A 13,473-nucleotide genomic window follows, 5' to 3' on the forward strand; every position below is an offset into this window, starting at 1 on the left:
TTTTTATATTTTTAGTAGCAACAGGGTTTCCCTGTATTGGCCAGGCTGGTCTTGAACTCCTGACCTCAAGTGATCTGCCCACCTCAGCTTCCCAAGCGCTGGGATTACAGGCATGAGCCACCGCACCTGTCCTTCCGGGACTATCTTAGACCACCAAGCCCAGAGTGTAACAATTAAGGGTGTTTGGGTTGAATAACCCCCCAGGCACCTCGGTCTCAGGAGGAATCCCTGGGTGTGAGTTCTGCCCATCTGCCCAGCCTCCCTATGGGATGGAGTCCCTGTCATTCACCGTAGTGACAGACTCCATAACATTCCCTTTATCAGCTGCCCCTCGACGCTGTCCCACTTCCCCACCCCAAGATCCTCATCCCCGGCAACTCCCAGATGAACTAGTTGCATTCAAACCCTCATCTCAGAGACTGCTTTGCGGGGGCATGCAAATGATGACGCAGTCCGGGATGGCAGATGTTGCTCTGGACAGGTGGTGTGGAGCTCAGATCCCAGCTCCGATAAAGGCTCGTTGGAGCTGGCCGGATTCAAAGCAAACAACAAGCAAAAATGCCTGCCCTCCCCTACCCACCCCAACAAATCTCAAATGAGAACCTCAGATGGTGCAGATGGACAGGGCACCATTTTTTAGGAGAGGGAAAGCCGGGGTCATCCTGAAACTCCCTTCAGCTCAGCCCACAGGGGAGGCAGGGCGAGGATGGAGGCTGGTGGTTGCGGGTGAGTGGCCCTAGGCATGGCTCAGTTCTAAGTCTTCTTGTGGGCTTGACTTAGCTGAGAGGCAGTCCTGAGATGTTCAGGCCCACAGCAGGGACAGCAGCGGCTGCTACCACCTCCGTGCTGAGAAAAAAACAACAAGCTGCCCAGAACTGAGACACCCCACCCGGCAGCTCCCAGGGGCTCCGGGGACAGGATGGTGGTCTGGGCCCTGGGCTCTCAGCTCACATTCTACAGTGAAAAGATGGACGTCTTTTTATTTTTATGCAGAATCAAGCTGACAGGGTCTAATTCTTTCCCCCAAGGAAAGATTAAGTGGGGAGGTTGAACTTGGGATGGCAGAATGAGCTCTGTGCTGGAAAATCTACGTTTAGATCCCATTTCTCTTAAAGTCTATCTGTGGCAATTTTAAAACCTGACCCCCAAATTCTCTGCCACTCTTCCCATTGTTAGGTGGGGCTTGTGTCCCCACCCCTTGGACCCGAGCTCTGTAACTGCTTGACCTACAGAAAAAGCTGGAAGTGATACTGTACCAGTGTCTGGACTGAGGCTCTAAGAAACTGCAGCTTCCTGGTCGGGCGTGGTGGCTCACATCTATAATCCCAGCACTTTGGGAGGCCAAGGTGGGCGGATCACCTGAGGTCAAGAGTTTGAGACAAGCGTGGCCAACATGGTGAAACCCCATCTCTACTAAAAATACAAAAATTAGCAGGGTGTGGTGGCTCATGCCTGTAATCCCAGCTACTCTGGAGGCTGAGGCAGGAGAATTACTTGAACCCAGGAGGCGGAGGTTGCAGTGAGCCAAGATCACACCACCACACTCCAGTCTGGGTGACAGAGTGAGACTCTGTCTCAAAAAAAAAAAAAGAAAAAAAGAAAAAAAAATATATACATAGCTTTCATTGTCTGTGTCCTGGGACACTCACTCTTAAAGCCCAGACATGCCTGGGCATGGTGGCTCGTGCCTGTAATCCCAGCACTTTGGGAGGCTGAGGTGGGAGGATCACTTGAGCTTAGGAGTTTGAGACCAGCCTGGGCAACATAGCAAGACCCAATCTGTAAAAAAAAGAAAAGAAAAGAAAAGAAAAAAATTATCTGGGTATGGTGATACACACCTCTAGTCCCAGCTACTTAGGAGGCTGAGGCAGGGGATCACTTGAGCCTGGGAGGTTGAGGCTGCAGTGAGCCGTGATTGCACCACTGCACTCCAGCCTGGGCAACAGAGCAAGACCCTGTCTCTAAAAAAAAGAAGCCCAGACACCAAGCAGCCCATGCAGAGGCCACCTGGACAAGGATCAAGGTTCCCAGCCCTCCCTGGCTGAGATCCCAGCCAATAGCCGGCAGCACTTTGCAGCCACATGAGAGCACTGTCTGGGAAGTGGATCCTGCGGCCCCAGCTGAGCTGCCCAAGTTGACCCTGCGTGGAGTAGAGACAAGCTTTCTCTGCCAGGCTCTGCCTGAACTACAGAATCCATGAGCTCAAGAAATTGTTGTTGTTTGAAGTCATTAAGTTTTGGGGTGGCTTTTACACAACACACAACCAGAACACCGTCTCTGTGGCCTGGGGCAAATGCTTAATCTCTCCGGACCTCAGTTTCCTCGTCTGTAAAGGGAATAGGATTCAAAGCCTTCCAAAGTGCATTTCAGGATGTGAGGGCAATCTGGCTGCAACAGCTGTCACCCCCATTGATCACCAGAGTTGATTTGGCTGATCTGGTTGGCTAGGCGGGTGTCTCCTTCCTCCCTCACCGCTCCACGTGTGTCCCTCCTGAGGCTGCGTACTCGATCAAAGAGGATGACCATCCCCGAGAGAGGAAGACCGGTCTTCCATCAAGGGTACACAAGTAGCCGCGCTCCCCTGCTAGAACCTCCAAACAAACTCTCAAGGTGCAAAGTGCATTTCAGCTCAAATAGTCAATGCACTCTTTCAACAATAGTGAATCAGTTTCCTGGTTTTATCGTAACACGTAACGCCCTTTCTCCAGTTTATCAAAAAATTCCCTAAAAGGACCAGAACGCTTTGTCAGTCCTTCTTAAACATCAATGTCTACATGACTCAGCTGGAGATCCTGTTCAATGCAGGAGGTCACAGGTGGCCTAGAAATCTGCATTTTAATGTGATTTTTCTTTTTTCTTTGACTCAGGACAGAGTCTCACTTTGTTGCTCAGGCTAGAGTGCTGTAGTGGTGCCATCATAGCTCACTGCAGCCTCAGCCTCCCTGGGTTCAAGTGACCCTCCCACCTCAGCCACCCGAGTAGCTGGGACTACAGGTGCACACCTACCATACCTAGCTAATTCAAAAAAAATTATTTGTAGAAATGAGGTGTCACTATGCTACTGAGGCTTTATTTGAATTCCTGGGCTCAAGCAGTCTTCTTGCCTCAGCCTCCCAAAGTTCTGCGATTACAGGTGTGTGCCACCAGCCCAGATTTTTTGCTTTTTTTTTTTTTTTAACAAGATGGGGTCTCACTTGCTTGTCCAGGCTGGAGTGCAGTGGTGCAATCATATCTCACCACAGCCTTGAACACCTGAGCTTGTGATCTTCCTGTCTCAGCCTCCTAAGTAGCTAGGACTACAGGTGTGCTCCACCACAACCAGCTAAGTTTTTTTGTATGAAGAAATGAGGTCTCACTGTTGCCCAGGCTGGTCCTGAACTGGCCTCAAGCAAGCCTTCTGCTTGGCCTCTCAAAGCGCTGGGATCCCAGACATGAGCCACTGCACCCAGCCACTGATTGCTTTTTTCTTTTTTCCTGAGACAGAGTCTCACACTGTCACCCAGGCTGGAGTGCAGTGGTATGATCTCAGCTCACTGCAACCTCTGCCTCCAGGGTTCGAGCAATTCTCCTGCCTCAGCCTCCTGAGTAGCACTGATAGCATTTTGAGTAGCAAGGGCCCCTTTGTTTGTCTGTTACCAGCAACCACCCTTACCCACAGGATTAAACATGGAAAGGCAGTATCTTTTTTTTTTTTTAAGACAGGGTCTCACTCTGTCACCCAGGCTGGAGTGCAGTGGTGTGATCATGGCTCACTGCAGCCTCAACCTCCTGGGTTCAAGCGATCCTCCCGCCTCGGCCTCCTGAGTAACTGGGACTACAGTCATGTACCACCATGCCTAGCTAATTTTTTGTATTTTTAGTCGAGATGGGATTTCACCATGTTGCCCAGGCTGATCTCGAACTCCTGGGCTTGCTCAAGTGATCTGCCCACCTTGGCCTCCCAAGGTGCTGGGACTACAAGTGTGAGCCACTGCGCCTGGCCGGCAGTATCTCATTATCCTAGAACAACTCCCAAGGAAGGCTCTAGAATCACGTGCACTTTACAGATTGGAGACACAGCATCTGGAGAGGTCTGGGGATGTGCCCACGGCCACAGCTGTTGAGTGGTAATGGCCAGGACTTGCACTGAAGTCAGCTCCTGCACGCTCAATCTCCTGCCGCCCTCTTCTGAGCACCAGGTGATGTGAGATCAACCATATTTTAAAAAATCTCACCCCTTCATGCTTGCAGCAAGGCAGCTGGGGATGAAAATCTATCACAGAAGGACAGAAATGGGGACTCAGTTACACTCAGGAATAACAAAACAGAGTTAATAAAGATAGAGGTGACTTTTTCAGGTTCCCCAGCTCCAGCCGTGATTAATTTACAGCTTTTTACATGCTAATGTTTTCCAGCCTTCTGCTCATAATAAATAACCAATATGCTTTAATACCTAGTTATTATTCATCCCTTTCAGATACTTGGATTTTGATTCTTTGCTGCAGCTCAATCACATTGAATTTCTTTAACCAGGACAGCTCCATTAAGCGTCCCTTGCAAGGACACCCTGGCGGGGCGGTGACAGTAACAGATAACGGGTGACAAGAGAGTGAGGAGCTGCCACACGAAATATTGGCAGCCATGGGGAAAGAAAGGGGAGGCCGTAATAAAAAACACCACCAAACTACATTTAAGTAACGCGGAGGTGATAACACAGACCAATAAAACCAGGGAACGCACAGTGAAGGTTGACACGCCATCCTTAACGCGCCTCCCCGGCTTGTTTCTGCAATAGAAACTCACATCCATTTAATCACCTTTCTGACATGGAGCGTTCCCTTATATTGGGATAAGAATGGCTCGTCATCCCTCCCACCCCCTCCACCTGCCGGGCTGTGTATTTCAGAAAGTTCCTTGGAACTTTCTCCATCTTCTCTCCCTCCCAGTGGCTTTCAAGCAGAGAAGGCCAGCTCATCAAGAGACATGCATGCGAGTTAATAGAATTGCTTCCTTCTAACGAAGCTGTTCCTTCTCCTGCAATCCAAGAGCTCTCTGGCAATCCTGTTCCCCATTTGACACACGGCGACTCACGTTCCTCCAGGCCCACTGAGGACTGAACGTGGCAATCCTCATCCTGCTCTGCGGCTGCCCCAAGAACAGCAGCCTCACTCCTGGGGCTTCTGGGCAGCCACTTTCCTTGGCCACCTGGACCCTCGTAGGTCAGTCCTCTGCCTCCCATGCTGGGCCACTCCTTCCACTGCAGGAACCACCCAAGGTGTTTCCAATACAGGAAGCCCTTTCTCAGGGACAGCACTTCGTATCTTTCTTGAACTCATCTGGGACTACTTCCCGTATAATGTGGTGTTTTTTTGTTTTTAAGAGATGGGGTCTTGCTATGTTGCCCAGGCTGAAGTACACTGGCCATTCACAGGCATGATCACAGCACACTACAGTCTGAAACTCCTAGGCTCAAGCAATCCGCCTGCCTCAGCCTCCTGAATAGCTGGAACAATGGGTGTGTGCCACTGTGCCCAGCTCAGAATAATGTTTTTAAATACATAAAATAACATATAGGCTGCGTACAGTGGCTCATGCCTGTAATCCCAGCACTTTGGGAGGCCGAGGCGGGTGGATCACTTGAGGTCAAGAGTTCGAGACCAGCCGGGCCAACATGGTGAAACCCTGTCTACTAAAAATACAAAAATTAGCCGGGCGTGGTGGTGCGGGCCTGTAGTACCAGCTACTCAGGAGACTGACGGAGGAGAATCGCTTGAACCCAGGAGGTGGAGGTTGCAGTGAGCTGAGATCGTGACATTGCACTCCAGACAGTAAACAACTGAAACTCCATCTCAAAAACAAACAAACAAACAAAAAGCTTCTGCGGAGGCCTCAGGAGACTTATAATCATGGTGGAAGGGCAAAGGGGAAGCCAGCACATTTATGTCAGGAGCGGGAGGAAGAGAGAGAGAAGGGAAAGGTGCCACATCCTTTTAAACAACCAGATCTGGTGAGAGCTCACTCACTGTCAGGAAAACAGCAAGGAGGATGTCCATCCCTCCCCATGATCCAGTCGCCTCCCACCAGGACCCTCCTCCAACACTCAGTCACAACTCGACATGAGATTTGGGTGGGGACACAGAGTCAAACCGTATCACTCGGCCTCCCAAAATGCGAGGATTTACAGATGTGAGCCACCACACCTGGCAAATTGGGTCATTCTTATCACACCCACCTAAAACAGAGTTGGGAGGGGTGGAGGTAAAAAGCACCCGGGACACATAACATGGCTCCAGAAATGAAATTCTCTGCAAGCCCGGGCTGCGGACACTGCCAGCCGTAACCTGAAACCAGTTTTCTCTAACAGCTACTGAAACAATCTGCTAGACTGTAAGGTTAGTTTTACCCACCGCTGTCACTCACCAATCGGGGCTTGCCAGCTCCCCAAAACTTCACTGGTGACGGTCAACTTAAAGAACAATACGTAACACTTCTGTTTTAAAAATAAAACCTCAAACCTTTGTTCTCTGGACATAACGAAGACCACCCAGGTCTGTGTGTACGTCAAAAATTGTAATTCTTTGTTTTTTTTGAGGGGTCTTGTTCTGTTGCCCAGGCTGGAGTGCAGTGGCCCCATCATAGCTCACTGCAGCCTTGACCTCCCAGGCTCAAGAGAGCCTTCCACCTCAGCCTCCTGAGTAACTAGGACGACAGGCGTGTGCCACCACTCGCGGCTAATTTTTTTTTTTTTTTTGTAGAGATAGGGTTTCACAGTGTTGCCCAGGCTGGTTTCAAATTCCTGGGCCCAAGCAATCCTCCCACCTCGGCCTCACAAAGTGCTGGGATTACAGGTGTGAGCCACCGTGCCCAGCCCAAATTGCTGTTCTTACTTCTCAAGTAAAACTTCTGAATTGCAGAGATTCGTCTCTATAGTTTATTTGATGTCAGCAACTCTTATATCCCCAGTGCCTGGCCCAGAGCTCAATAACAACCACCAACTGTGTGGAAGAGTCCGATCTGATTCTAACTCTACAGTAAAGGACGCCCCACAGTCATTTAGAGGCCACGAACACTGCAGCAGATGGCACAAGGTGGTCTGCTAGTCTCCTGCCTAACTCATCATCACAGCCTGGCCTATTAAGAACAATTCCTTGCCAGAAGGGCCTCTCTCTAGCCTTACCCCATTGCAGCATCAGCTTACTGGTGGGTTTTGGCAAGAACCCGAAGTCAAGAAGGGCACGGGAATGATGCCTCCACGTCCGATCAGCGCCAGAAGGTGCTGCTGCGACCTCTTCTTCCCCGCTCCCCCCAGTCATTTCTTCCCTGCCTGGACTCACTCTGTGGGAAGTGATGGTATCTGAGGACTGCAATATGCTCCACGCCAGGCCCCCATCCATCACCAGCTTCCTGCTGGTTACCATGGAGACGGAATGTGGGGTCCCCACTGGGATGGGACATTCAGAGTCCCTGGGCGAGGGAGTATTTGTGGGCAAAGGGACACTGTGAGATCCAGGACCACCCAGAGTGGGGCCACGCAGAGGTCCACGCAGGCAAGAGAGGCCAAGGGGGAAGGAGGCAGCTGAGAAAAACTGCTGGATGTGCACAGAACTAAGGGCAGCATCCATGAACGTCTGGAAGACCAGACCAACTGCATGCGGAACTCTGGTGAGCTGAAGAAACCAGACCCTGACTATGTATGGCACAGAGGTCTGGGCCAGCCAAGAGGTCAGCAGCTTCTTAAGTCCACAGCCCACCGTGAAGATACCACGTGCCTTCCCAGGTAGGGAAACACTGGATAATCTCAATAGTCACTTCTGCAGCTATCTAAGACACGCCTTCATATATATATATGTGTGTGTGTGTGTGTGTGTGACACACACACACACACATATATAGGAGCAAATGATAGCATCCATAGGAAAGCTTAGTTCAGAGCCTGCCACATAGAAACTCAATATATATCTCTCTATATATCTCTCTCATATATTATATATGTAACAATATATATTATTGATATATGATAGATACATAATTATATGTAATATCATATAAATATACATTATTGTATATAATATACAATTATATATTATATATTTATATGAAATGTGTTATATATGATATATAATTAAGTATATATTTACATTTTTAATTTTTTATATTTTATTATATATTATACATAATGTATATCATATATTATAGATTTATAATTTATAAATATATTTATAAATTATAAATATATAATAAAATATATTTATAAATTATAAATATATAATAAAATATATTTATAATTTTAAATTAAAATATATATTTCAATAAATATATATTTAAATATATAATATATAAAAATAAATATAAATTTAACATATATTTTACTATATATTTATAATTATAAATATTTATATATAATATATATAATTTATATATAATATAATATAAATTTATTTATAAATATAAATATATAATATATAATATAATAAAAATTTATATACAATATAAATTTATGAATATTTATAATTTATTATAATTATTGTTTTTTATGAGACAGTCTTGCTGTGTTGCCCAGGCTGGTCTTGAACCCCGGGGCTCAAGCGATCCTTCTGCCTCAGCCTCCCAAATAGCTGGAGTTACAGGAAGGCACCCCTGCCCCTGGCTTAACGCAGGCCTCTAATGAGCCTAGCAGCATGCTGGATTTCTTTTGACAACGGAGGCTGGCCATAGGAAGGTAAGGAGAGAGTCTAGGAAGAGACCAGGAACCTGGCTACACCTTAGTGGGGTCACCCTACACTCAGGATATGGGGCTCCATTTTGTAAGCTCAAGGAATTTACTATTTCCTCCTGCATTCTGGTCACTGAATGCTTAAGAGGCTGACTCATAAACCATAATGCTTATTTATTTGGGACAGAGTCTTGCTCTGTCACCCAAGCTGGAGTGCAGTGGCACAATCACAGCTCACTGCAGCCTTGACCTGGGCTCCAGCAATCCTCCCACCTCAGCCTCCTGAGTAGCTACTACTACAGGAGCTTGCCACCATGCCTGGCTAATTAAAGAAAAATTATTATTATTATTATTTTTTGTAGAGATGGGGTCTCGTTATGTTGCCTAGGCTGGCCTTGAACACCTGGGCTCAAGTGATCCTCTTGCCTTGGTCTCCCAAAGCTCTGGGATTATAGGTGGGAGCCACTGCACCTGGCCCTAATTTACCTTTTTATTATAAGTGGCCATTTTCTTCTGGGGAAGCATGATAAAGTGGACTTTGGAGGGAGGCAGGCCTGGGTTTGAACCTGGCTCTACCACTTACTGGCTGAGTGAGGAGGGAAAGTGGCTTGAACTCTCCAAGCCTCGAATGCTTTACCTGTCGAATGGGAGTGATGACAATATATAAATTTCACAGGGTTGCTTTAAGGAGCAAATGAAATCATACAAAAGAAAGCTTAGTTCAGGGCCTGCCACATAGAAACTCAATAAATATTTCCTGTTAACTACACAGAACTGTGTCCCTAGGAGACAGTGTGTTTAGCCAAAAAAAACAAAAAAAAACAAAAAAAAACCAGTGAGGAGTGGGGTGTGTGATGTGACCAAATGGACTGGTAAGCCTGGGTATCACAGGACTTCTCAGATCCTTTGCACACGAATCTTGCCAAGGGAGGTGCAGCACGCAGCATTTCCCAGCCTATCTGACCATGGCACCCTTGGTTCATGGAGCAACTCACGAACTAGTGTTCTGTGTGGCATACACTTTGAGAAACATCATCACAGGCCACGTGTCCATCAACCTGGAGAAGCTGATGAACTCACGTGCACTCTGGGGATGCATCTGTTCAGAGAATGTGGACTGGTCGGTAGCATCAGGCCATTCCCTCCCCAGGAGAGTGGAGGGGAAAAGCACATGCACAAGTCTTACTCTTGGACAAGAACACCGCCTTCAGTCATGGCACCAATATCCATGATGGATAAGCTCAATGAATGAGATCACTTTGCATTCAGTTACATTCTGGCTTGGAGTCTACTGATGAGGTGTGGGAAGGACCCAGTCACTGCAGAAACTCGGCTCAATTCATCTTTTAGGGCAAGTGATCCCTGCTGGGAATCGCTCATTCATTTCTCTTCAATTCCTATCAGGTGGAATTTCAGGGCATGGCATTTTCTGAGCCTGCTCCCAAATTCTGGAAAGAGGGAGGGAGTGGGTGAAAGTGCAGAGGGCTTGGGACAAGACAGTCAAACAAGCTCTACTGCAACCAGCAGGGTGGCCTGGCCCAGAGCACGATAAACCATCAAGATACTTCCCTGCCTATGAAATCAAAACCATAACAGCTCCTCCAACTGTGGGTGGTGAGTTAATATTTATACACTCTATAGATTTATTCTAGAAGAGGAAACTGAGGAACTCTCCTAGAATCCAGCAGAAAAAGGTGGTGGTGGGTGGAGCTGGACAGGATAAAAGAAAAGCTAAGTGGAAGACAGATTGAGAAGTTGTAACGGTTGTCTTACAGGTGATACAGATGGAGAAAATTAAAAGAATGGAGAGGAAGAGAAATTCAAAGAAACTCTAGAAAAAAAATCTCAGAATTGAAAAAATATAGGAATTCTAAGCTCAAATAATGCAACGGTTTCCATGCCAGTGAGTGCATGTGCACAGCTGTACGGTAAGTCCTCAGTCGGCATTGCCCACTCATTCTTAGAAACTGCAATTTTAAGCAAAATGACCTGTAAGGCAACGAATTTTACCATAGGCTAATGATTACAAACAGGAATTAAGTTTCTACTCACAAAAACATGGCCAAACAACAGCAACAACTACTACTACAACTTCTTCTTTTTCCTCCTCCTCTTCCTCCTCCTCCTCCTCCTCCTCTTTACTTCTTTCTTCTTTCTTCTTCTGTCTCACTCTGTTACCCAGGCTGGAATGCGGTGCTGGAATCATGGCATACTCACTGTAGCTTTGACCTCCCAGGCTCAAGTGATCCTCCTGCCTTAGCCTCAAAAAGTGCTGGGATTTCAGGCATCAGCCATTGTATCTGGCCTACCAAACTTCTCAAGACCAAAACACTTCTAGTATTAAACATGGAAATAAATGTGCACTATACATACAATAAATGTGAGCTTCAGAAAGATTCATTAAGAATAGCAAATAATTATTTACTCATTTATTGCAGTTAAGGGTCTTGGGTGGTCAGAGCCCATCCCAGCAGCTCAGGACACAAGATGGGCACCAGCCCAGGATAGGACACCATCGCGGGGCATCTCTCACAACCCCACACTCACTCAGACTGCAGCCATGTAGACGCACCAATGAACCTAATATGCACACCTTTGGGATACGAGAGGAAACCGCAATACCCAGAGAAAACCCACACAGACATAGGGAGACTCACAGACTCCACACAGGCAGTGGTCCCAGCCAGGAATCAACTTTTTTTCTCATTGACATTATAATGAAACAACATTGAATGAAATGACATCAATACCCTCCTCTGAAAAACTCATACTTCAGCTTGGAAGACAAACCAATACACCAGAGAATCAGAAAACAAGAAGACAATTGTACATCTTGATTTTAGCTTCTGACCAATTTTCTATGATAACCTTGAGAACAAGATGATAGAATTGGGACTGACTGGTTTTCCTCATAGGTGAACGCACAGGTGGTTGAACAGCATTACCTAAATAGTATTGATAATAGTGTTATCTTCATGCTGAATACATTTTAGACCTTAGAGAATGTCTAAGGGGTTAGACGAAAGAGCTCATTTCTGGACCCTGTTTTGTTCAACACCTTTGGCAATGATGTGTGTGATGACATACAGAAGAACCTTATCAGATTTGCAGGTCACATAAAGTTGGGAAAAATGGTTAATATGATAAATGCACTCATCAATATTCAAAAAGACTTGACAGGCAAGAAGATAGGGCCCAAACCACAAGATGGAATTCAACAGAAATTAACGTAAAGTGCTGAATTTTGCCTTAAAATTTTGCCCAAGGGCAGGATGGGGGAGAATTGGCATGGCAGAGGCTTGTGAAGGAAGGAAGGAAGGAAGGAGGGAGGGAGGGAAGGAAGGAAGGAAGGAAGGAAGGACCGACTTTATCAGATTTTAGCCGGTCACACAAAGTTGGGAAAGATGGTTAATATAACAAAGGAGGAAGGAAAACAGGAAGGAAAAAAAAAAAAAAAGAAAAAGGGAAGGAAAGAAGGAAAGGGAAGAAAAACACTGTGGGCTTTTAATTAACTAAATGTTCAATGTGACCCGGTAATGTAATAAGCGACACTTAAACCATAAGGGCAGATTATACGAAGAAGGCAAACTGTAGATGCTGTAAATTCTCCCTTCTCTCCCACTCCCAACGCAGTGGATACAAAATTATGAGAAATCATTTTCTCGCTAGCAGACAGGATCGAGCTGAAAGAGAAAACCCAAGTCCGGAGGCTGCAGGAAAGACCAACTCCAAGACCGCAGACACCAGATACAAAGGATAGCTCTAGGGTGACGAGTTAGAGCTCTGCCTGAGACAGGGACAGCTGCCCGGGTTGAACCTCCTGCAAACTCCCCTCACCCCATTCCATGGCCAGGCAGCACCCCATGGAGATGTCTTCCCTCCTGCAGACAGACTGCGGGCCTGGCGGTCAGAGAGGCACGACGGTGCTTGCGGGGAGGGTTGGGCTGTGCAGGTGAGACCCAGGAGGAACAGGAAGCCTCAGATTCTAGAAAAGGAGTCCCTACAGCACAGCAGGGATCATCTCGTGCTCACCAAAAGCCTGCAGGCACAGATACAGTGAGAGCTGACCATTTGGAGAGGATGTCCAAGGTGAACATGCTCCTCTCCCCAGGAAACACTAGACACTGGAGGAAAGCCAATGCCGTAAGAGAAACAACCAAGCACGGTCAAGGAAAGCGTTCACAGGGCCAGCAGAACAAGCCATTAGATTGTGCGTGCTTCATGTCCTCAGAAAGACGCAAGAGAGCATTGGCTCCACAAATAGAAATTAAAACAAAACATCACCGCTGGGCGCGGTGGCTCACGCCTGTAATCCCGTCACTTTGGGAGGCCGAGGCGGGCGGATCACGAGGTCAGGAGATCGAGATCATCCTGGCCAACATAGTGAAACCCCATCTCTACTAAAAATACAAAAAATTAGCTGGGCGTGGTGGCAGGCGCCTGTAATCCTAGCTACTCGGGAGGCTGAGGCAGGAGAAGGGCGTGAACCTGGGAGGCGGAGCTTGCAGTGAGCTGAGATCACGCCACTGCACTCCAGCCTGGGTGATAGACTGAGACTCCATCTCAAAAAAAAAGAAAACCCAGAAAAACCCCCCAAAACATCACCAAAACAACAACAACAAAACCAAACAGTAGATGGACTGAATTTACGGAATGGACACAGCTCATGACCAAATCACTGACTTAGAAGATGGAATTGAGGAATTCTCCCACAATGCAGAGAAAAAAGGCATTGGGGGTGGCCTGGATAGGATAAAAGAAAAGTTAAAGAGATGTGGGAG

At 47.0% G+C, this 13,473-nt stretch overlaps 1 protein-coding gene across 6 annotated transcripts in view; it reads right to left on the bottom strand.

Annotated features, from left to right (window-relative positions):
• CARD11 (caspase recruitment domain family member 11) overlaps positions 1-13,473 on the bottom strand; it is a 138,517-nt gene that overhangs the window by 91,332 nt on the left and 33,712 nt on the right. For 2 of the 6 annotated variants that reach the window (XM_055115698.2, XM_055115696.2), the window contains exon 1: positions 7,314-7,586. The exons of 2 other annotated variants lie outside the window; for them this stretch is intronic. The gene's annotated coding sequence lies outside the window, so the exon portion shown is untranslated. Of the gene's footprint in view, positions 1-7,313; positions 7,587-13,473 lie in introns of those variants that run through there. 2 more of the 6 variants (XM_055115695.2, XM_055115697.2) reach the window with 2 other exon arrangements.

This window comes from Pan paniscus, chromosome 6 (genome assembly GCF_029289425.2).
Source record: "Pan paniscus chromosome 6, NHGRI_mPanPan1-v2.0_pri, whole genome shotgun sequence".
Lineage (NCBI taxonomy): Eukaryota > Metazoa > Chordata > Mammalia > Primates > Hominidae > Pan > Pan paniscus.